The following is a 22,115-nucleotide window of genomic DNA, read 5'->3' as shown; positions in this document are numbered from 1 at the left end:
TGGAGCTTAGTTCAGCTCAGCTCAGTTCAGTTCAGTTCATGTGTGTCTTGGGCTTTCTGCAGCATGGAATGCACCCCTCTTTCAGAGGGGTTTGTGGGAGGTGAGTGTGACAGAGCTTGTTCCTGATGAGTTAGGTAATGCATTTCTAATGGGACTGGTTTTACAGACTTTGCTGGACGCTCTATCTCTTTTCTTTACCTACTATTTTTCAGTGGTGTTATTGTTGGCTTCAGCTCCCATCCAAGGTGCTTTTCTTTGCCTGAATTTTCAGAAACACTAGAGAGTCAAATTTCCCCTAAATTTTCTCTGCTGGAGCTTTGGGCCAATCCTGCAATTTCACCAAAGGCAAAATAAGTCCTAATTAATCCCTGCAACTATGTTGCATCCCTTTTGCCTATCTGTAGCATCCTGTTATTTAGCACATCTTTCCCCCCACTGCATTCCTCTAGCCTGTGCTGTCTGAGTCTCCTCTGACCAACCTCATTTCTCAGGGCTGCAACTCCTCCGGCCTCGGCAGACCCCTGGGAATGAGACTGAATAAAAGCAGCGTCAGGTCTCACGCTTGCAGTTCATTTTTCACACGTACGCAAAGATTTTGTTTTTCAAGTCTTCTGGCATTTTTGTTGTTCTTTGAACTCCTTCCAACTTGTCCGTCTTTGTTATGATGTGATGTCCAGATCTGGGCATGCTGCTCCAAACAGCAGCCTGACAAGTGCTGTGAAGAGTGGAATAATTACCTTGCTGGGCTGCAGCAGCCTGATGTTATTGACTACTGTTCAATCGATCATCCCCCCAGACCACTCTCTGTTGTATAGCTGTTTGGCCAGATATCTCCATATAGCCTGTGTCCTTTTGTTTATTCCTTCCTATGTGTTAATCTTCTGCATTTGTCTTGCTGAATCTCTTTGTATTGATTGCAGGCCACTTCTTTAATTTATCAAGCTCGTATTGTATTTTATTTCTGTCCTGTGTGTTATTTGCCACCCTCCCACCTTGGTAAAATGTTCAGATTTGATTAGCATACTCCTGGTCCAGTCTCCAAGTTGTTAATAAAACTATTGAATTGTATTGACCTTGCAGGGCACTCTGTAGGACCCCACTTAACATTTCTGTCTGCTGGGCTCTGAACTGTTAAGTTATGCATGCATCTATTTTTAATCAGCTGCACATCTTTGTTCTTGTATTTCATCTTATTTATGCTATGTAAAGAGCCACATGATGTTTTGATTAATAAAAGTGATGATCTGTGTAGCTCCAGCCATCTGCCTGAGGACCTGCCCAGTGATAGATATGGTATCTGACACGATGGTCTCTGAGTCCTTGTCTGTAGATGAGCTGCCGATACCAGTGGGTAGGATTTGTGTGAAGACCGAAGTTAAAATAACATATCAGTCAAAAAAAACCTCCAAGGCCTGGATCCTGTAACAAGACTCCCCCTTCCCCGGAGTTTTCCTACCCACTGCCCTGGGCAGGCTGGGGGCTTTGATGAGTGAAGTTGTGGTTGTGTTTGGCAGCCCTGGGTAGGTGTATCAGCACACAACTTACTCACAGTCCTTACTTGGATCAGTCATGAGTGCAAAGATGGGAAGGCACTGAAGGGCAGTTTCTTGGGGGGGGGAGGATGCCTGGCTCTCCCCATGGCATCCTAGGCTGGCTGTGTGTGCAGGTGGGCAGTTTGCCGAGGCTGTGCAAAGCCTGTATTTGGTGACAAGCCTGGTTCCTAGAGCCAGGGGATAACCTGATGGATGAGGTCCCCACCCTGGGTGAGTGGCACATCTCACCCTTCCTCTGGCTGTTCCAGCGCCTCTGTAGTCTTGCTTTGCATCCAGACACTCTGCCCCTCAAAAAAGCTTATGTTTAGCAGCTTTTCCTCACCTTGTCAGTGATAGAAGTTCTTTTTAAGAAAAAGGAGAGGTGATAGAGGGAAAAAAAAAAAATCTTACTAATTCATTTGCATGCTTCTGATGGCCAGCCCCAGCCTGTATGTTTTACACTACCGCTTTAGGTGATTGCTGCTTGCCAGCTCTGTGTGCTACTAAATTTTCCATGCTGAGGGAGGTCCCTAAGGCTGATGCTTGCTGGGGAGAGGACCCCTCAGTTTTGGTTTTGACTGACATCGCAGATTCCTGGCTGGAAAATATCAGCCAGTCCCTTGACCAACTACAGGTAAATGTTCATAATGCAGGAGAAAAGCTCTAATAAAAAGGAACCCCACTGATCTGAGGTCATTTTAGAAAAGATGGGGCTGAATTTCAATAGCAAGCTTTGTCCTGGGTGGGGTTTGGCTAACATTCAATGCCGTCTTATGTTTTTTGGTGGATACCTCCCCTGTGTGCTGCATTAAATGCCCTTTAATTTCATCAGGTGTTGAAAATAAATGGCAGCTGATATGTCATTACCCTAATTTCCCTGTGCCCTTCCTAATCTCCCCTCTGAGGTGCTGGGGACTGCCATGGAGGTCTCTTGCACCGTTATGTTCTCCCTGTCCCTGCTGGTGAGTGTGGCTGCACTGGGTATCTGCTTATCTGTGGGTTCTCTGCACACTGGTGTGCTTTCGTCTGCCTATGACAGCTCCTTTTCCTGTTAACTGTTATTGAATTACACAAGCCTCTTAATTGTCTCCTTTTCCTGAAAGACTAAATCAAAGCATCTCTTTAGTTTATTAGTCTCTTCGCTGTCTGTCAGAACTGACTTCTTGTGACTGAGCCTGTGTCAGGTGATGCTCCGCCTCTACTCTCTGAGTGACTCTGGAGGAATTCACCCTTCTGTGATGCTTTTGTGCCTCAAAATTGCTTTTGGTGGGACTGTGTGATCTGCAGTGAGATTTGCTCCTGTTTGCATGAGGAGCTGGCAGGGATCAGCCCAGGGGAGTAGAACAGGTGGCCTGTGCTGTCCTGTTCCATCCTGTCCTGCATTGCTGATGGACAACAGAGTTTCCAAAAGTGCTTGAACGAAGTCTGGTCCACTGGGCAGAAGTACCTCTCCCCATGACCTCCAGGCAGACCTCCTCCTGGCTTATGCTGTCACCAGCATCTTCTGCATGTCCCTCACTCCTGTGCCCATCTGAACCGCTCAGCATCTCCCTGGATGGGGTGCATTGCCTCCTGTCCTGCTCTCTGTGTCCCTCGGAATGATGGCTGTGTTCTTTGGTTAAGAGCATGGGGCTGGGTTTGGCTTTCCCCACAGACAAGTGGTCTGTGAGCCCAGGAACACAGATTGGTGGAGATGACCAAGGGCCCAAACAAGTTGGCTGTGCCAACCCACCCCCTCTGTGGCAGTCATACTTCAGGGAACCAACAGCTCCTACCAGCAAGACAATGAAGGAACTGAAAGCCAGAGAGATTCATTAAGGGCTGAATGCTATTAATGAGCCAAATGCTGTTATTTGTTACATTGTGTAAGAGCAGTCTCTTCATACTCTGATTTTCTTCTCTGGAACTCCCTACAGAATACAGCAGTGATCCCAGTGCTTTTGAATGAGGCTGCTGGATGCTCTAGATCCACTTACATCAGACCCCATCTGCCAGGACCACATGCTGGTCCTGACCAACAGAGAGAGCAGAGGCAGAAAGGTAAGAAACACATCTCCCACCTAACGCTCTGCCTTGCTGTTCAAGTAGTATCTTTGGCACTTATGATGATTGATCTCTGGAGGTGTACGTTCCTGAAAGAGGATCTCCTGCCTATCTAGCTATCCGCATCAGGCCCTGCCACTTTCTTTCTGCCCAGCTCAGGCAGTTTGAACCTTGTGTGCCCTTGTCAGTTCTGGAGCTGCAGGGCTCTCCATTCAAAATTCACTCTATGGCATAACTTTCCATGCTGTAGCGAAAGCCTAGCCATGGTGACGAGGTTGCAGAGGTGTGAACTTACTCCTCTCTCCCATGACAATAAATCATCCATCTGCGTTGCAGAACCTAAATCTTTAGGCTTCCCCTTTGCCTACTCAATTTGGCCAGCCGTGTATGCAGTGAGTCACTGCTACTTGGGTGTTCCCCCGGAAAGCTGTGGGATCAGACTTGTGCGGGAGAACAGCTGCAGCTGAGGAAGAGTGGCAGAATCTGGCCCACAGACGCTGACATATGGTAAGACAATATATGTTTCCTAGCATGTGGATCCAAAAATTATTCCTACAAGGTACAGAGTTACATTGATTGTATTACTGGATTATCAAATGATTAAAGCCATTAACAATCCACTCTTGAGCAATCAACATAACAATGTTTAGTTGCCTTGCAGTAACAATTAAAAGATGAAGCAATTTGCAATAATTAGGTAGTATCTGGAAAAAGTAGTCCTCATTAAGAGAAGTTAAAAGGACTTTTTTGTATGGTTGAGATGAACCTAGCAGGCCAATTTCCCTCTCCGTCACCCTCTCTTCTTCTCCCCTGCATTTAAGAAAAACAGTCTGTTCTTGTTTAGCCTTTCATTTTGGAAAAGATCAAAGGGGATCTGGTGTCTGGATGGCTCACTTCACAGGCAGGGGGTATCTCAGGACCACAGTGCCAGTGTTGGGAGCTGCTTTTCACAGTGAGGCAGTTCTGAGTCATAGGGCCATTTTACTGCCTGTTGGGATTTCAGAAAATGGCACTGAAGTCTCAGCAGTTCCCCCAACAGGGGAGATTCTTGGCAGCGAGCCCTCATTCAGACATGCTTGCGCTAGCGATGGCTAAAGGCACAGGCCCAGCTCCATGTCCTAGGGAAGGCAGCAGTGCACCCTGCCTGTACCTGAATTTGCACTTGTAGTCATCCTTCCCTAGGATATTTAGCCCTGGACTGTTCCTCACCTGAGGTGGTTTACAGGCTGCTATTTTTGTTGGCTCACAAGACCTCTCCTGAAGGTGAGACAAAAAAAATAGACATGCCCCTGTCCTGAGCCCAGTCTCCAACCAACGTACAAGGTCGATATTCCTTTGTGTTTAGTGTCATCAGCTGCAGGAAAGCAGAGAAAGAAGGATGCGGGATGTGCTTTTTAGCACAAGGTCTGTAAGAAACACAGGCACACAAGTCTTGGTCTCTGTGTAGGAAAGTCAAAAACTAATCTGGTTTCTGTCTGTGGAAGTGAGTAACCATTGAGGAAGTGTACTGAGCATCTTCCAGGCATGAAATCCATAGCTCGTGTGGGGATGGGTATGTTACTTCAATGAAAAATAACCTCCTTGGTGACAGTCCCATCACTCTGTCTGGACAATTCTGCTCTAGAATGCTGACAGATTTTCCACCTAAAGGTATGAGTTGAGACACTTAATAAGTAATTACAGAAATTGGGGACTTGCTAATACTTTGGGATTCCCTCTTCTGCACTCACAGAATGTACAGGGCTGGGATCTCTTCTGGCTTGCAGCAGGCAGGGGTTTGGTTTTCTACATCATCCAAATGGCAGCCATTCTGTGGCCTCCAAGCCATACAGGGACACGTGTGTACCCTGGAGAAATGTCATCCATCTCCACATGGAGTTTACAACTATACTGATGGTGCTCAGGAGATTACAGATGAAGTGGAAGCGGCACAAGTTCAGAAAACCAGCTTGGGAAAGAGTGCACACAAATATAGTTGCCCCTTTCTCCCGCAAGGTGATGAAACAGAAAAATGCCACATGAAGTGGCCTCTACTGCATTTGGAGTCTATGTTGCATTCAGAATGAACAGAGAACTTGGCTATACGATTCCCAACACCATGTACAGGCTCTAGAGAGAATATGGTGAGGGGGAAGGGCCTGGATTTCCACTGGTGATACAGCACCAGTATGTCCTCCTTGGCTGTGTCCATATGGAGTACCATCTGGTGGCAGGATGCAGGCTGTGCCTTTGCGCTTCCCTGGAACACGCAGCTGCTGGGATGCGCATTGCCATTCGAGGCACAAAAATTAGAAATTATATCAGATACTGTAAAGTTGTCATGAACGATATGAACTGATAGGAGACGATGTTCTTTAGCAAACTACTGCTGCCATGAATAGAAAATGAGAATGGATTGAGCTACATTAGTACTGTGAGAGTAAATCATCTGCAGTTTCTGGAATATTTAGAAATACTAGGATACCCTGAAGGTATCCTCTGCTGATGGGGAGACTGGAGTGAAAAATGCATTTAGTAGTGGGTAGACAGAACAGATATGGTTGCTATGATTATTTATGTAGTCCTCAAAACCAGAACTGCATTTGAAATAAATGATTGCAAGTACCTCAGACAAGAGGACTTAAGTTCTTTAAACCCAGGTGGCTCTCTTGTACATATTGCCTGTAGCCTTTTTGACCTTCAGTGTCTGGCTGTAACAGGGCTGACACCAAACTGAAATCATTCCACATTCACCTTTGGTGTGATACGTGTGGGTCAGGCAGGTTTGATCTCCTGTGCAATGAAACATGACTGTGGATTACAATGCAGGTGTAACAGCGAGGATATGACTCCATACATCATTGTCATTAATCGATGTTGGGTGCTGCTTGGATACATCATCCATTTTGTGCCTGACACCTGTGCAAGCCAGATGCTCTCAACAAGGATCAAAGCTGGGGAGGGTCCATGGTATTCCTGGGGCTGGAAGGAGCCGTTGGGTCAGGCTCAGTCCATGCACTGACACCAAATCTCAGGGAAGAGTTGGAGGCAGGCCTGGCGGCCTGGCCAGAGATGCTGTTCTGTAGGCTGAGCACAGCTGCTGCGTGGTCTGAGCTGGCCGGGAGCTCTCACATCTGGGTGGCACATGTGGTGACTTCTGCCTTGGGCAGGCTCAGTGGGAGCCCTGGCTTGAGTAAGAAGGGATGGGAAGGAAAAGCACTGAATGTTGTTTTGGTGCTTCTCTTGATAGTTATTTTTTTTTTATTTTTTTTAAAGAATACTTCTAGTTGCATCTGGTGATGGAAAAAAATGCTTCTCCCAAACTCTGTGGGATCCTAGCCCTCCCTGGTGCTACCTGTTGAGGTATCTGAGGGGTTTTGTGTGCCCAGGAGTGTGGAGAGAGTGCTGGCACTGCAGTCTGTTAGGTGTTGGCCAACTCTGCATGCAGCTGCATTGCCTTGTGGCAAAGGGCTGAGACCTAGCTGCGAGGTTGTTGTTCAGCACGTGGCAGCAGCAGGAGCCCCTGGGAGCTGGACCGAGGGCCTGTGGTCCACTGGGCACTGGGAGGATTGCACTGATGCTGCTTCGACTTGGGCTCAGCAGGGGTAATTTGGGAACCTGAATGTTGCAAATGCCTGTGATGGATTAACGTTTGCCTCAGTCTGTATTTATGTTCCAGGCTTGATATTCAGGCTGCTTTCCAGAGTAATGGACTCTGCCAAAATAATTTATTCCTGATTCCAGCACTGTGCATGCATCTTTCTGCCTTTTATTTACAAATAAAAATTATGTGGAATGTTGTCTTGCAAGAACAGAAATATATTTAGTGATTCAGGTAGTGTTATAAAGTGTGAAAATGAAGCTCATATTGTCAGTCAGGGCTATGCTGAGATGTATTTATATCTTTGGTCATAATTTTCTTGCTTTAAAATACCTGGTTCTTGGTTTGAATTTGCACAGGAAAGCAGTTGCACTTAAAAAAGAAATGTAAGAGAGATGCTTTAAAGAAACACTGTGTATATGCATGTATGTATACATAATGTATACTTTATAATTTTTATTTATCTATCTATAATAGATTTAAATCAAATATTTGCGAGACAGTGCCTCATACATTGCTGAATTTGTTAGGATTTTTCAAAGTCTGAGTCTGTCATACAAGTCCCACATTGAAAATGCTTATTAGTTCTGAGGTTTTATTATAATATCTAGACATCCTGTTGTACTGGACAGTGCACAGCAGCTTCAAGCAGCTGCAAATTAATATAAAAAAAGTTATTCTTATTTTGGAGACAGAAACAAATGATATATTTGGTACCATCCAGGCAATTTGAAGCAGCATAAAAAATTGAACCTCTGTCACTGAGTCCCCTTCCAGCACAGTAGATACATGTCTATTCCACCTCTTGTCTGTCTCAAAGGTTTCTGAATGTTTTTATGTCCTGAGCTCAGTTTGGCACAGTTTTATGGTACTTTTATGCCAATCTTGAAAGCAGTAATTATATCATTTCTTGCAAAATCACCCATAGGGAAAGATTACACAGTTCCTCACTCTGATTGCTATTGCAGTTAGATCTCCTGGAACGCCTTTCAGACTGCTGCACAAGCGCCTTACTGCAGCCAGGTTGATGTAATGTGCTTCACACAGGTCATCACCTACTGTCATAAAGGCCACCAGAATTCTGGCTCCGCCCCTCTGTGGGTTTCACCCGGAAAAGCCAAATGTGTGCCTGTTCTCTCAGCCAAGGAAAAGCCCAGGTCATGGTATGTGGTGTGTTGTCTGACCAGGTGAGGTTCCCTGGCTGGTGACTTGTCATAAATTCTCATTAGGGCTCATGTTGCTGTGATGGTGGGTAGCTGGGGGTCAGCAAAAGACAGGTGTGCTCCTGACTACTTGATCATATTTACTCTTGAACAAATTTCTGGTTGCAATGGTGGCTGCTAAGCAGTGCAGTATGTGGGGAATTAATTAGCTGTGTACTTTTCTGAGGGAGTTACTCTGCTGATGCCCTGGGCACTGCAGTGATAGCATGCCTTCTCAGAGCATCAGGGTCAGCCCTGCCTTTCTGCTGCTATAGCAGCTCCAGTGCTGCCGGGGCAGAGTTTTGCCTCCATTTCTGCATTTTCCTCCACTAAGGAGGCACGAGCACCTCCTGGGCTGTCTCTCCAGAGACAGACTGGGCTGGGATGGAGCTGCCCCAGCTCCTGTGAGTGTGCTGCCCACCCCACCATGCCCGCCAGGGGTTTGATGTGCCTGAAGACAGCTCTCTGCATCTGCAGTGGCAGCTCTCCCCAGCTCCAATCTTTTATCTTTCACCTTAGGCTACCATGCAAATAAGCTGGGACATGGCATGTGTGGTGAGGTTGGACCAGAACCTGGCCAGAGGCCCTTTGCATATGCAGTTGTTCGATGTCTGCTCTGCCATCCTGACCTATATATAGCCAAGAACTTTCTGCAAGTTTGAGATTTGTTCTGTGAAAACTTACAAAAACTTTCTTTGAATACTTCCTTGTCCCTGCAGTTCTTGTGGAAAGGTCAAGTTGTTCTCATCGATGTATTGATTATACATTTCTCCTTCTATTGATCCTGTTTAAAGACTGCCATGATAGGTGCCCTGGATACTAATCCCTAAATGCATGTTACGAGGCTGCAGGAAAAGAAGAATCTCCTAAAATGGGTTTGAGGTTTTCTGGCTTTCAATGCTTCAGCCAGCAATTTACCCCTGTAGAACAGCGCTGAGAGCTTTGGGAAATGATAATGCTTCTGATTTCAAAATTTTTGATGTTAGGTATTTAAGGGAACAACAAAGCTTTAGTGACTGTGTGCAACTTGAAAGGAGGAAGTGTTTCTTCCTATTCTGGCTTTGTAAGAGAGTCTCTCTTTTGTACAGAGTATAGAAGGAAAGATATAATCCCAGTTGAGACCTGTCCCTGTGTAATTTAGCAGAAGCCTTTATGGTTCAGCCTCAACAGCCCCTTACAGCCAGGAGGAGCTGTATCTTTTGCTACCAGTGTAAGCCTACAGCTAACCACTAAATCTTAATTTCCTTTACTGTGGGGCAAAGAACCCAGTGTGGCAGGTGCATTTGGCTAAATTATGTCCTATAGCATCTTCACAGCCCTGCTGACAGTCAAATTTCACTTCCTTACGCAGCGTTCAGTCCAATTCTGTCAGCTTCATTGTGAATTCCTTTCAAGCTGCAGGATGTAACATAGTAATTAGCATCATTCCCTGCGTAAGCGTTGGAAAAGAGGCACCAGGGGATTGAGCTAATATCCCTTCTGTAGGGGCTTCCTGCAAAGCAGTGGACAGGAGCAGAGGAGAAGGAGTGAGCCTCAACTGAAATCTGCAGCCAAGCATGCCCTGAAGGCTTGGTGTGGGGTGGAAGAAGGAAGCCCCCAGGCTGGGAGGCCAGGCCAAGCAGGGTGATCTGTCAGGGGGCTGACCGAGAACTTCACCATAACTGCAGGAAATAGATAATTTAGCAAGAGCCTGGGGCTGACTACGTTTGAGCACAAGAGGACAGTTCCCAGCAGCATACCTGGCAGCTTTCTGCTGTGCACTGTAAAGCTGGGCTGACCTTGTGCAGATTCTGGGATGAGGAGGAGCAGAGCAGTCAAGGCCAGGCTGATCCTGCAACATGCAGTGATTCAGGTGATGTGGAGAGCAACCATGGTGTGGGGTCTGCCCCCAGTGCACCAAGCTAAATGGGAGCATGGATGCAAACCACCCACAGACCCATCCAAGGAACTCTAAGACTGTTTGACTCTAGTTAATAAATTGCCAAGAAGACGATGATTGAAAGAGTCTCCAGTGTTTCCAGTAGAAAAAAGTTAATGTACAGAGGCTTTGTGCCATCCAAGACATCTGAGACCTTGAGGACTGCAAGCAGAATGAACACAACAAGCCCTGAGAGGAAGCAGTTGATAACTGCTGTGGTCGGAGAAGTGCCAGCTCCAGTGGGTCTGGCACAGCCCCTTGCTGCTACTGCGTGGGGTGTGCTCCGCTGTGTTTCAAGACAGAGCAGTTCTGCAAAGACAACATTGATCTGAAATTTAAATCTGATGTAGTAACTTAAGCATTTCAAAATGCCTCTGAATCAATGAAAATGATTGAAGGCAAAATCCAGATGGCCACATAGCTGTATCATATAATACTGGCCAAAGGTTGTCTTTTTCTGGGCAAGAGTATCTTTTAACAGGGACTTAGTCTTCAAAGAGTTTTAAATGCTGCAAATTACTCATCCTAGGAAAAGTCTTTAACACAAATCTTTTTTCCTCTCCCCCTTCGTAATCACCAGTGCAGTCACTGGGATTGTGATCTAATCCTTTATGGATGTTTTTCTGCTTCATGCTTCCAAGTGCTCTGGGAATGAGTCATGTGCAGTGGTGAGCTGAGCCACCATGAGCAGATCTGTTTGAGAACTGCACGGAGATTGAGAATACTATCAGGGTCTCCCAGCATCTTCTTAATGGAAGGCCATCATAGCAGCTCTGGCTGGATCAGATGGAAGATACTAGATGTGCTGGGTATTTAGGATTTGTTTTCAGGGCATAATGATACTAATACTTAGCTCTTCACTTGCAGACCTCCCGGTCAGTGTAGACATTACAGGGGCAGGCTGACCAAGGTCTGCTGGATGATTAGCTGCAAGTCATTGCCTCCAATAGCAAGCAGGCAAAAACAACGCATGAATTCCAAATGTGGGTGCTCTGCAACCTTCTGGGCAATGCTGTTCTTTATTTATCTTTCTTCTTTTCTTAATAAATCCTGGCATTTGATTTGCTTTTTCATTTGCTGATGAGCACTGCACTGATATTTTCAGAGAATGACTCCAGTAACTCCAGCATGCCCTTCCTGAGCAGTGATAGCTCGGTTAGAGCCCCCTGCAGTGTGTACAGAGTGAGGCTATATTTCCCCATGGCATTCATCAGCACTGAAAGTCACCTGCCTTTTTTTACTCAGTTATTCATCACCACAAGATCCTTCTGCAGCTCTTCCCAGTCAGGTCTTACATTATTAACAAGCTTTGCCAGGTTCTCCCTCTCTCCCTCTTTCCCATTTCAAATACAAATACATTGGGCAGTACTGAGCAGTGCAGATCCCTGTAGATAACCTCCTCCACTCCAAGTACTGACCATTTATCCCATTTATCTTCTCTTTTTTTTTTTTTTTTTTTTTTAGTTCTGTTTCTATTGAACACTTGGTATTTCAAAATAAGTTATTTTCTTTTGTGTCATGACTCCTTTAAAACTCTTTGGTAAGAAGCATTGCCAAAAGCACCCTGAGGTTCCCCACACTATATCAACTGGCTCCCCCTTATTTCCACAGCAGTAGTCTTTCAGAGTACATCCCAGCACCTAAACAAAGGAGGCTCTTAGAGTAGCATCTTTGTCCTGGGAGATGACTTGTAGGACAGCCTGCTAATGAAACCAGCTAAATAGGGTGCTTACAAATGGTTGGTATGAATAATACCTGTGTCTTAATCTAGACCTCACATTCATAATTTCCAGTTTTACACAGGCTGTACAAGGACATTTTCAGGGAGTCAGCTATTCCAGTGGTAAGGACTATGTGCACACAGGTATACGGAAAGATTATTTCCATCGTTAGTTTGGAATAAAAATTCCCCATGAGCCATCTGGGACTATCCAATCTATAGATATTATTGAGGTAGAATCCTTCCTCCTGAAAAACACTTATTGTAAGGTTTTGATTGTCTCAGAAACAGCTAGAGGAATTGTATTTTAATGTGGTTTATTTTCCTCTCGCAGTTCTCAGTAGGCACACACCCACATGAGACTATTCTAAATGATGGTGTCATTACATCTGAACCTTTAGTAACAGGGTGTTTTTCAGCAATTGATTTCATATGTTTAATTTTGATTTTTTTTGTTTTGTTTCTGTAAACAAATTAAAGTCTCTGCCGGTACAGCTTGCTAGTAAGCCTGGAGGTGTAAAGAAAATGTTGAAATGAAAATTAGAGCTGTGCAAAGCCTTTTTTTAATGAGCTCCAAAACACATGGGCTTAAGATTTCTGCAACCTGGAAGCTTAGCCTAGGATCTCAGCAGATCCCGAATTACAGCAGGGCTCCCTGGCTAAGGCAGTGTGGCTGTGGCCCATGGGATGCTTTCCAGCAGTGCATGACAGAGCGAGAGGAGCCAGCTCTCAGTGGCAGCACATTATTTCTGAGATGTCAGTTGCCATTTCCCATGCCTTGCAGTCAGGTGGGATGGTGAATTGGGGGTTCAGCAGAAACCAAAGTGAATTTGAGGTAGTCATTGTGTCCTATTGCTGGTACCAGGGCTATGTGGGTTAGGCTATGTCATCTGAGACAACCTTAAGGACTGAGTGTTGTCCTGAAACAAGTCAACAGGATGCCATTTGGTCAATTAGCACACACAAAAAAGTGTTTATATGCCTTTCCTATAGAGATGGGATTTTGTACCCTCTGCTCTATCTCAGCACAGCAGGAATGATATAGACCCTTGTCCCTCTCCTTGCATTAAATCATGATCTGGGCTAGTAATAAGTCCTGCTGTACTTCCCACATCTGTGCATGTTAATAAGATATCCCTTTCTTGAATGATAATGATTTAACATAGACATATAAAACTTCCTGCCTTAAGACACAGAATGATCTGTAACTATTAGGGATTACAGTTAAATGCTCCTGTTGGAGGAGTTTGAATCCTAAGGCTGTTCATCAGGGGGATTTTAATACTCTTGTCTGGAACAGCTGGTGCCAGTGGAAGTGTGCTGGACGAGACGAGGCATAGGTCTCCCACTCTACCCCTCCCTCCCCTTCTATTTTCATATGTTTTGATTTTTGTCTGTGTGAGATGTGCTTGTGTTTCAAGAGATGAGCAGAGAGGGAGTGATGTGGGCCATCGGTAGAAAGACTGGAGAGGGAGAGAGGAGAGCGCAGGGAAGTGGGAATGCAGTGGGGAGGAAAAGCAGGACAGGAGAGCAGGAGTTGGTATAAATAAACGAGGCTTCCTTGGGCTGCGAGTGCAGGAAGCAAGGGGGTTGAATGCTGGAAAGAGAGACGGATGAAAACTTCAGAGAGTCCCCCCCGCCCCCAAAAAAAAAAAAAAAGGGACAGGTGAGCACTGAAAAGGAAGAAGGCTGGAATGGAGAGTGGGCACTGGACAAGAAACAAGGAGAAGTGGCACAGGAGGAGAAGCCAGCTGAATGCATCTGGGGAGAAGCCAACCCTGTCCCACTTGGGAAACGGTGTGCGTGGAGGGGAAAGGAGCAATTTCCCTATTACTACCACAGTATCAGCCACAGGTTCTACTTGTGAGCCAGGATAACAAAGCCCTTGTTATTGTGCAAAATGATTTTCTCCACCTTCCAAAACTTTTAACTTGAGAGAGAAACATAAATGCAGACAACGAGAGGGAAAAATAGAGGGTAATGAGACAGTAGTCTGGACATGCTAGATGGCATTTTAGATGCTGTTTGCAACATGTCAGCAGTCTAATGAATGCCTATTTTTTGTAGAAGAAAGTAGCATCTTAAGGAAGATTTTGGGAAGAACAACATAGTGAATGCTTGTAAAGGCTCTGTATAATCATGAAGGGTAATGGGAGAAAGTAAGAAAATATTTCCTGTGGAGTAGGAGGACACTGGACTAAAAATGTGGGAGTGCTGATCAGTTGTATGGAGAACACATGCAGAGATGTATGTATTTTGTTTGATGCAGCAGGGATCAGGACTATGGTGAGGCTGCAAACAGTGGTGGTGTGGTCAGGCAAGATACTGATTTGGGGAGCTGTGTTTGCCATGAGCTTTAATTTCTCAAGATCATGGAAAATGTTATATTAATTGAGGCCTAAAGGTAATAAGAACGCAGACAACAGCTCCAGTTGTGTAGCTGAATATGAAATGCAAGGAGACATTATGCAGAACTTTTAAAATTCAGACATGCTGTGGATAAGAGTCTGTAGAGGCTCTGAGTGGAAGCTAGTGTCTGGGTAGGGTGCCTTCACAACCAGCAGCACAGTGAGAGGAGAAGAAGGGCATGATCATATGAGGTTAGGGGATGCTCTTCCCGCAGGGACAAGATAGCTTTAGGCTTGCTGACCTGCACATGCCTTTCCCACATGTCCCTGAACACAAGCAGCTGAGCTCTTGCTCTCTGGAGTTCTTCATTCAAGCAGACATTTGCAGTTCTCCCTGTGAAAGCTTGAGTCTGCACCACACAGGTGGGATCCAGGTTTTGAGTGTGTCATGGGATGTGTTTTTCCCAGAGTTAGCACAGGCTCTGGCCTGAGCTGCTCCTTACGTCTCACCAGTGTGCATGAAGGTGTTTCTGCCTGCTCCTGGGCAGGTTTTGGATATCGTGGTCAGTTGATCTGGGGTGTGGTTGGAAAGGACATCCGACGCATCCCTGGTGCCCAGTGGCAGTGGTAAAGGTGCCTGGGTTCTGGCCAACTGGCTGCCAGCCTGGCAGGTCTCACGGGGCTCCCAGGTAAGGGGGAATTGGAAGAAATGACAGCATCAGTCCCTGGGGGTTGTGGAACTGGGGCGACTGTACAAACCTATTGCTTCAAGGGGAGAAGCCAGATCCACTGCATGTGGGGTAAACAAGGGTAGTGTATGGTGGAAAGAGTAAGTTGTCTGCCTGCATATAAGAAATGTTTTAGCACAAGAAAAAATCACCTGGGGTAAGAGGAGAAATAACTCTGATCACCACCCACCTGCTCCTCTCAGGCATCCTTATGAGTGCTTTGCTTCAGTATGGTGCTTCGCCAGCTGCAGCAGACTCAGATGAGGCAGAGCAGTGTGCAGCTCCTTCATTTACTCTTCTTTCATCCTCCCAGAAACCTCACAAACAACCATGCAGGGTTACTATTTAGCAGTGGATGCACAGTGCAGGTGTGCCGTGCAGGCTCACAGCTGCTGAGACAACCTGTCCTCATTCCCAGCTGGGCAAGCACCTGCTTAGATGCTTGAAGATGATGATTTTGTTGGTCATTTATGCTTATCTCAACCTGCATACCCCAAGGTAGAGCCTCCACTGCCAGGAAAGAGAGGGAATACTTAGACCTTAATTGTGAGCATAAAAATAGCAGCAACAGATTTTTATTAAGCATCTGCATCCCTTGTTTGTTAGGCAAAACAAAACAACAACAAAAACATGTGTAGTAGTAGGGCAAATGCCTGCTTGGCAGTGGCTGTGCTGGGGCAGTAGGCTTACAATGGCGTTTAAGATGGCTGTTGAGCAGTGCACATTTTGGGGATCAGAAGTGGTAAATTTCTCATGTATTTCTCTGCATGCATGTCATATTGCTCTGTTTTATGTGGTATGGTCCATCACAGCACGAGGGGTGCTGAGCACCTACGCCAGGCACTACAGGGAGCACTACAGTGCCACAGTCGGGCTCATCCACATCATGCACATCCTCTAGGATGCTCTGGGGAAAAAGCTTCTCAGTCTGCCTCCAGAGCACCATTAAGGGAGAAAACATGTTGGCAGGTATCAGTTCTGAGCTGCTCTTATCTGATTTATTGTGAAAGTCACCTCTTTTGATTTAGGCAGTGCTGATAGTGAATGAGAAAACATGTGTTTCTAAAACAATGGCAATGAAAACATTTCTTGTCAGGCACTGTAGTTTATTGTCTTACTGCTTGAAAGGTAAAATATCCAGCAAGGAAGACACTGTGTCATCATAAAGCGAGTGTGGATTATACAATGCGACACTAACTTCCCGGATAATGCTCAGTGCTGCTTCTGAGCACAAGCTATATTGAGGTGTTTGTGCCTCAGAGACTGTGCACAACACCCTTCATCATTCACAGCTTTGCCAGCCCTGAATTCCTAGACCTGAAAATTTGGAGATGATGGCTCTTATTCTTCATTTTGTTTCACTCGTGTCCTGAGGCTTTTCCCAAAGGAAGGATCTCCACAGTTTCATTCAACATCTCCTTGCTTTCCTGCATTAGGTGGCCCTCACAAACACCATCTCCACTGAGACATGCCTCAGGGCACCCAAGCAGAAAAGCCTTTTCAGAATCACCATTTGTGTCTGTGCCCATATTTGCCACTTGAGCCAGAGTCCAGCTTTGGCTTCACCTACGAGGAGGAGCCCTGATCCCTGAGAAGCACGCTCCGTGCCCCACTGCCCCCTGTCTTGCTGTCCAGGGTCCTCTCCGTGATCCCATTTGACAACATTTGCTTTCTCCGTTTGGCAAGCCAGCTCACCTCTAAGTCTTATCATATTTAAATGTTTAACTGCTCTCAGACCTTAATTAAGAGTAGTAGCAGCAGCAATAGCTGTAGCTGTAGGAATAGCTGTGATTTCTTCTGTCTTAAATTTTAATGGCTTTTGTACAAGGCTCTGTGGAAAGGGTGATTAATGGCACCCAGGGAGGCTGAGGTAAATGTTTCTCTGATGATTTTTGCCCTTTCTATTCATGACCCCCTTTCTTGACTTATGAAAAACTAAAAATTCCACTTAGAAATAATTCTGTGATTACATTTTTTTCTGGGGTTCAGTAGGTGCTTAATACAGCACTTAATATATGTGTTGAATAGGAGCTGATCTTTTAAAGACCCAGCTCTTGGTGGTCTCCATGCCAACTCAGCATTGCTTTGAGCAGTAATTACTAATATTGTTGGTAGTCTCCAAGGATTCAGTGGTTTTGGAGACTAAGCTCCCGTAGGCTAACCTTTATTTTTTCATCTTTTGTACTAGACTGAGAGGAGTAGATGGACTTTTCATTTGATAAAAACATCAGTGCCTGAAGTTTTATTGTTTTAGGTGTGTGGAATGGGTCATTGAGTCATAAGATGTGAAACATCTGTTTGCATTTGCAGTGAGACAGCTAGAGAAGTCTTAACACTAAAAGAAAAGGAAGAAAAAAAAAAAACAACAGCAACAAAAAAAAACATCAAAAGATGTGAAAACCCTAGTGTCAAGTGACAGCATTGTGATTATACTCTGGTACAGAAAATATTTATTGTTGTTTGTAACCACGTCCACCAGGTGGTTAATTAGCAAAGTGTAGATATTGTCACAGTGGAAGAAAGTGAATTCAATTCATAGAAAATCCTCCAAGATAAGCAGCAGACATAAAGGTGATTAAGCTGTCAATAAAGAAGAAACACGGGTAGGGGGAAGCAGGTGGATTTCAGTACATGCACACAAAATAAATTTGTGTGCCACAAATTAGAGCAACCATTTACATTGTTAGTATTCATACTCCTGCAATGCCTCTGAGGTTTAGCCATGAACCAGGATCCCACACTGCTAGACTTTGTACTGATCCTGAGTAAGAAATGCCTTTGCATTAAAGAGCTAATGATTTAAACATTAGTCAAGAGACAGTAGATGGGCATGAACAGACAGACGAGTGTGTATGTGGTACCAGTGAGGACCAGCCAGCACGACCACAGCCTACCTGCTGTCATTTTCTTATCTTGTAAGCAACATGGAAAAGACATTGGCATTTTGACAGTGCATATACCATACAGAAGTCTTCCCAAATGTTAATTAAGCATCGTAGAGCCACAGCAGTATTACTACAATCTTCAATTTGCAATCAGGAAATCTGAGACAGCGTTGGAAAGCTGGGCTGGGTAGCCCGGGGCTACTTGGCTGTGCAGTGGCACGTTAGGAGATGAACCTTGCAGCACTCACTGGCACTCCCCTGCTCACATCTCCCAGCTGACTGTGCAGAGAGATGATTGTGAGTGTCAGTTAGTTGTATTTCAAAGAACACGAACAAAGGCAGTAACAAAAGCAAAACTTAGATGATAGTGTGAAGAAAAAATTATTTTTTTTTTTAGAATTACTGTATTGTCATCCTGCATTGGAAAGAGCTCAGATCTCATTTCCTAGTTTTTTTTTTTTTAGCATCTCTACTTCCTTTTCACCTGGCACAGTCAAACATTGGCACGTGAGTTCCTCTGGCTTGCGAGCCTAGCTGTACACATGATCTCTTTCTAGATCGTCAGAGTACCAGGTTCAGATTTTAGCAGGCTGTTGCAGTCTATTGGGCCTTTCATGCAGTGATGGACCTCTGCAGAACCAGTGCCATGCCTCATGTTATTCCCCTCCCTAACAACAGGTGGTAAAGCTAAAATATTTTAACCAGATATTTCCAGTTGTATCTAGGACAGAAAGTCAGCTTTGATGATTTTTGTTTTGTCTTTCTGGAAACCTAATGTGTTTCCTATGGCTTATGACCACGATTCATTTCTAAGTGATTTTCTCTTGGCCAATTTCCATTTATCATTTAAATAATCTAGCAGCAAAGAGGATGAGGTATTCTGCAAGAAGGTATATGACTCAGTAATCATTCAACCTTCATATCCCCTTTGGGTGGAATTATTAAAGATGAAATGACCTTCCTGGCTATCAAGCATTACCATTGTAACACAGATGGATAATATGACACCCTTGACAAAGAGCCAAAGGCAGGTCGAGCTGACTGTGCTGTACCCAAACCTGAAAATGACAGAGACATGATTAAAATGAATGTGAGAAAGGAGAACAAGAGTGATGGGGGCCCTCTACTATCTTGCTGGAGACTGGGGAATCTAGTTGTGATGTATCACCTTTACAATACTACTCATTTGGACCATGATGAGGGAATTTTGCTGTCTTTACTGTACTCTCTAGGGACCTTGATCTCTTCTCTTCATGGTCTTTAGGAAGAAACTGTGCCTAGTGGACAGAGAGAAGTCCTGCTAGTAAAATCCTGTGCAACCTTGTTTCACGCTGGTGAAACTCATTTTCCCAATTTGTTCGATGATGCGTCTTTTACATCTTATGTATGAGCTGCTGAGAGCTGTGGCTGGTGAACTTGATCATACAGAACTACATGTAAAAGTCAATGTTGTGCATTTGCATGACACTTTTTTTTTTTTTTTTTTTTTTTTTTAAACTCCAGAGAGTCCTTGAGCAGTCATAAGGATACTTCAGAGCTTATTTCCTCAACTTTTGGGCTGGGAAACTTGTGCAAGATTTTTGCTTTTTATAGTCCCAAGAGCTCTCTTCATATTTCTTGGGTAGGCAGCCATCTGTGGCGTCTAACACTGTGGAACAGTGTTTAACAGAACTGAAATTACAGAGCAAAGTCAGGAAAAGATCACGTAGGTCCTTAGACTTGGATTTGTCTAAAGAAAATTAATCTCTCTAGCAGTATCAAGATTTACAATGAGATCAGAATTGATATGGGGGCACTATTGGACCCTGCGAGGATATACTGCACCATCCTGATCTTTCTTACAGACTAATTTGTTGTGTAGATAAACATGGGTGGTGCCAAGGGATCTTACCTGACCTTGGATAGTGAGGACTTTGGCTTTAATCATGGCTGACATGACTGTACAGTTATTTACATTATCTAGATTATTTCCAAATTGTTTTCTATTTAAAATGAGGATTTTCAGAGGGAATAGTGTAAGGAGCTGTTTTTCTTAGATACTGCCACCCTATAAATTAGAAACATGGATCCCTTTATTTCAGGAAGGAAAAATACACAGAATGGGGGACCAAGAATTGATTTCCTTGAATGCAGGAAATGAAGACCAGAGGCACAGCTCTTGACATGAGTCAAACAAGCCCATGAACCTGAGGGGACATGAGTGGTGTCTCTGCATAGGATGTCATGTCTGCGCAGTTGGAACGCACTCACTGCTATGTAACCTGCTGATGGAGCAGAGAGGTTCTGAAGTCCTCTAACTAACTTCATTTTCTGGTTCATCCCCAGGAATAGTTGTGCAAAGAGCATGATTTATCATGACTGTTATGGTGATCTACCTTGATTTAGTGATGAAATTACAATGATGGATCATAGTTAATTATGATCATTAAAAGACATCAAAAATGTAATCGGCTGTTCATCATATACCTTATAAAGGAAAAAAAAAACCCTCAGGTTTTTAAGGACTGGGTTTCTAGGTGTTGATAAAATTAGAACATGTTTTATTCATACTGTGATACAGAGTTCTTTCTTCACTGATCTCCTTGTCTGGGCATTTCACTTCAGAGGCACTGGGGAAAGATTTGAATGAGAATTTAATGCAGTATAAACAGTCATGGGTCCTAGGTTTTCCCCAGGCCCCAAGGGACACAGGTCATGCTCTCATGTGGCATGTCAAGGAAATCAGCAGGGCTATATCCATGGGGAGAGCCCATGAAACAATGCAAGTTGCAGATGAGCAGCCTGGCAAAAGCTATTTGGATTCTGGAAACACAAATTTGCCCTCATTTGACCTTGATTAAAGTCTAGCACAGTTTAATGAGGCAACATAAAACGCAAGTCAAATGCTCAATAGGGAGAATCTTGTCACAACAATTGGGATCAAGTCAGTCAGAGCTTCTTTGGGGTTTTAATGACTTGTTAGATTCGGCTTTACTGTACGGTTTTATATGTATATATAAAAACAATAACAAAAAAGCAAGGGATAATGACTGAGGGGAGCATCATTAGTATTGGAGTGAAATGGCTAATGGCTCCAGATTGCTCACAGGTGTCAGAGAAGAAAAGTTTCTCCCTAGGCAGCAAGCTCTGTGATAACCACGCGCATTATTATTTCTACTGCAGGAGTGCCTATCAAAGTTAATGGAGACTCAGCCCCTTTTTTGCTGGGGAGCTATTAGGCTTTGCACAGAGGAGAGGAAATGAGAAGACCGAGCTCAGTGCTGGCATCCCTGCCTTGGTGCACAATTCACTGAACGGAGTTTGGCAAGACTTCGAGAAGAACCATATGCTTGAAAGCAGGACATGGAACATTTGATAAATATTACTATTATAATGTGTTACTATTGTAATTCAGTATCCTAAAAGGAAAAGTAAGGTGTGATTTGATCATGATCTGTAAGTCTCTGAGGAACAAATCTTTTTGTTGGGCTCTTCTGTTTAGCAGACAAAGTGCAGGAGTCCATGAAGGAAGCTGAACACAGACTTATCTATCTGTGACAGTAATTAACATTGGCACCACTTACCACATTTCCTTTGGATCCTCAGAGTATAGCTATGAGCAAATAAAAGCAGGATATATTTTGAAAGAGGTTTGCTTTGATTTAAATAGAATTCAGAGAACTCCAGTGGCCTCTATGATACTGTGCTCCAACTCAGATGATTGCTTATCCTGTTTGGCTTTAAAACCTATAACACATTATTATGCCCCAGTTAACGGATGGCATACTGAGGACCAAAGAAGATGTGCCCAAGGTCATACAAGGTTGGGAGACTCAAAGGGAATGAAAAACATCTGGTAACTGCATGTAGTAGTGAATCAGTGCTGGGAATTGTCACTGAGAGTGGCCAGCCAGAGAAGCAGAGGTCTTTGAGTTGTCTTCTTTGAGGTGTTCACTCCTGCAGGAGATAGCTTGGTAGCATGTGCGGGTATTTACAGTGCTGTATTCACTGAGAAGTGAACACAAATCAAACCCAGTGGGGCACTGCTGGCTCACTTTTCACTCTTCTGGGGCAATGCTGTGGTTCACCTTGTTGAGGGTGTGAGGGCAGGCTGACCAGGACTAACGCCTGGGCTGCTCGGCATGTGACACGAGCAGCAACAACTCTTCCTTTTCTCACG

General features: G+C 44.5%; 1 long non-coding RNA gene across 1 annotated transcript; it reads left to right on the top strand.

Annotated features, from left to right (window-relative positions):
* Positions 1–50: 50 nt before the first annotated feature.
* Positions 51–21,370, top strand: LOC118166491. Its single transcript, XR_004750528.1, has 3 exons — positions 51–100; positions 3,449–3,572; positions 21,119–21,370. It is a non-coding gene; the product is annotated as an uncharacterized LOC118166491 (long non-coding RNA).
* The last annotated feature ends 745 nt before the right edge of the window (positions 21,371–22,115 follow it).

This window comes from Oxyura jamaicensis, chromosome 4 (assembly GCF_011077185.1).
Source record: "Oxyura jamaicensis isolate SHBP4307 breed ruddy duck chromosome 4, BPBGC_Ojam_1.0, whole genome shotgun sequence".
NCBI classification, from domain to species: domain Eukaryota; kingdom Metazoa; phylum Chordata; class Aves; order Anseriformes; family Anatidae; genus Oxyura; species Oxyura jamaicensis.
Note: the sequence above shows the minus strand (reverse complement) of the source record. Positions and strands in the feature narration are given on the sequence as shown.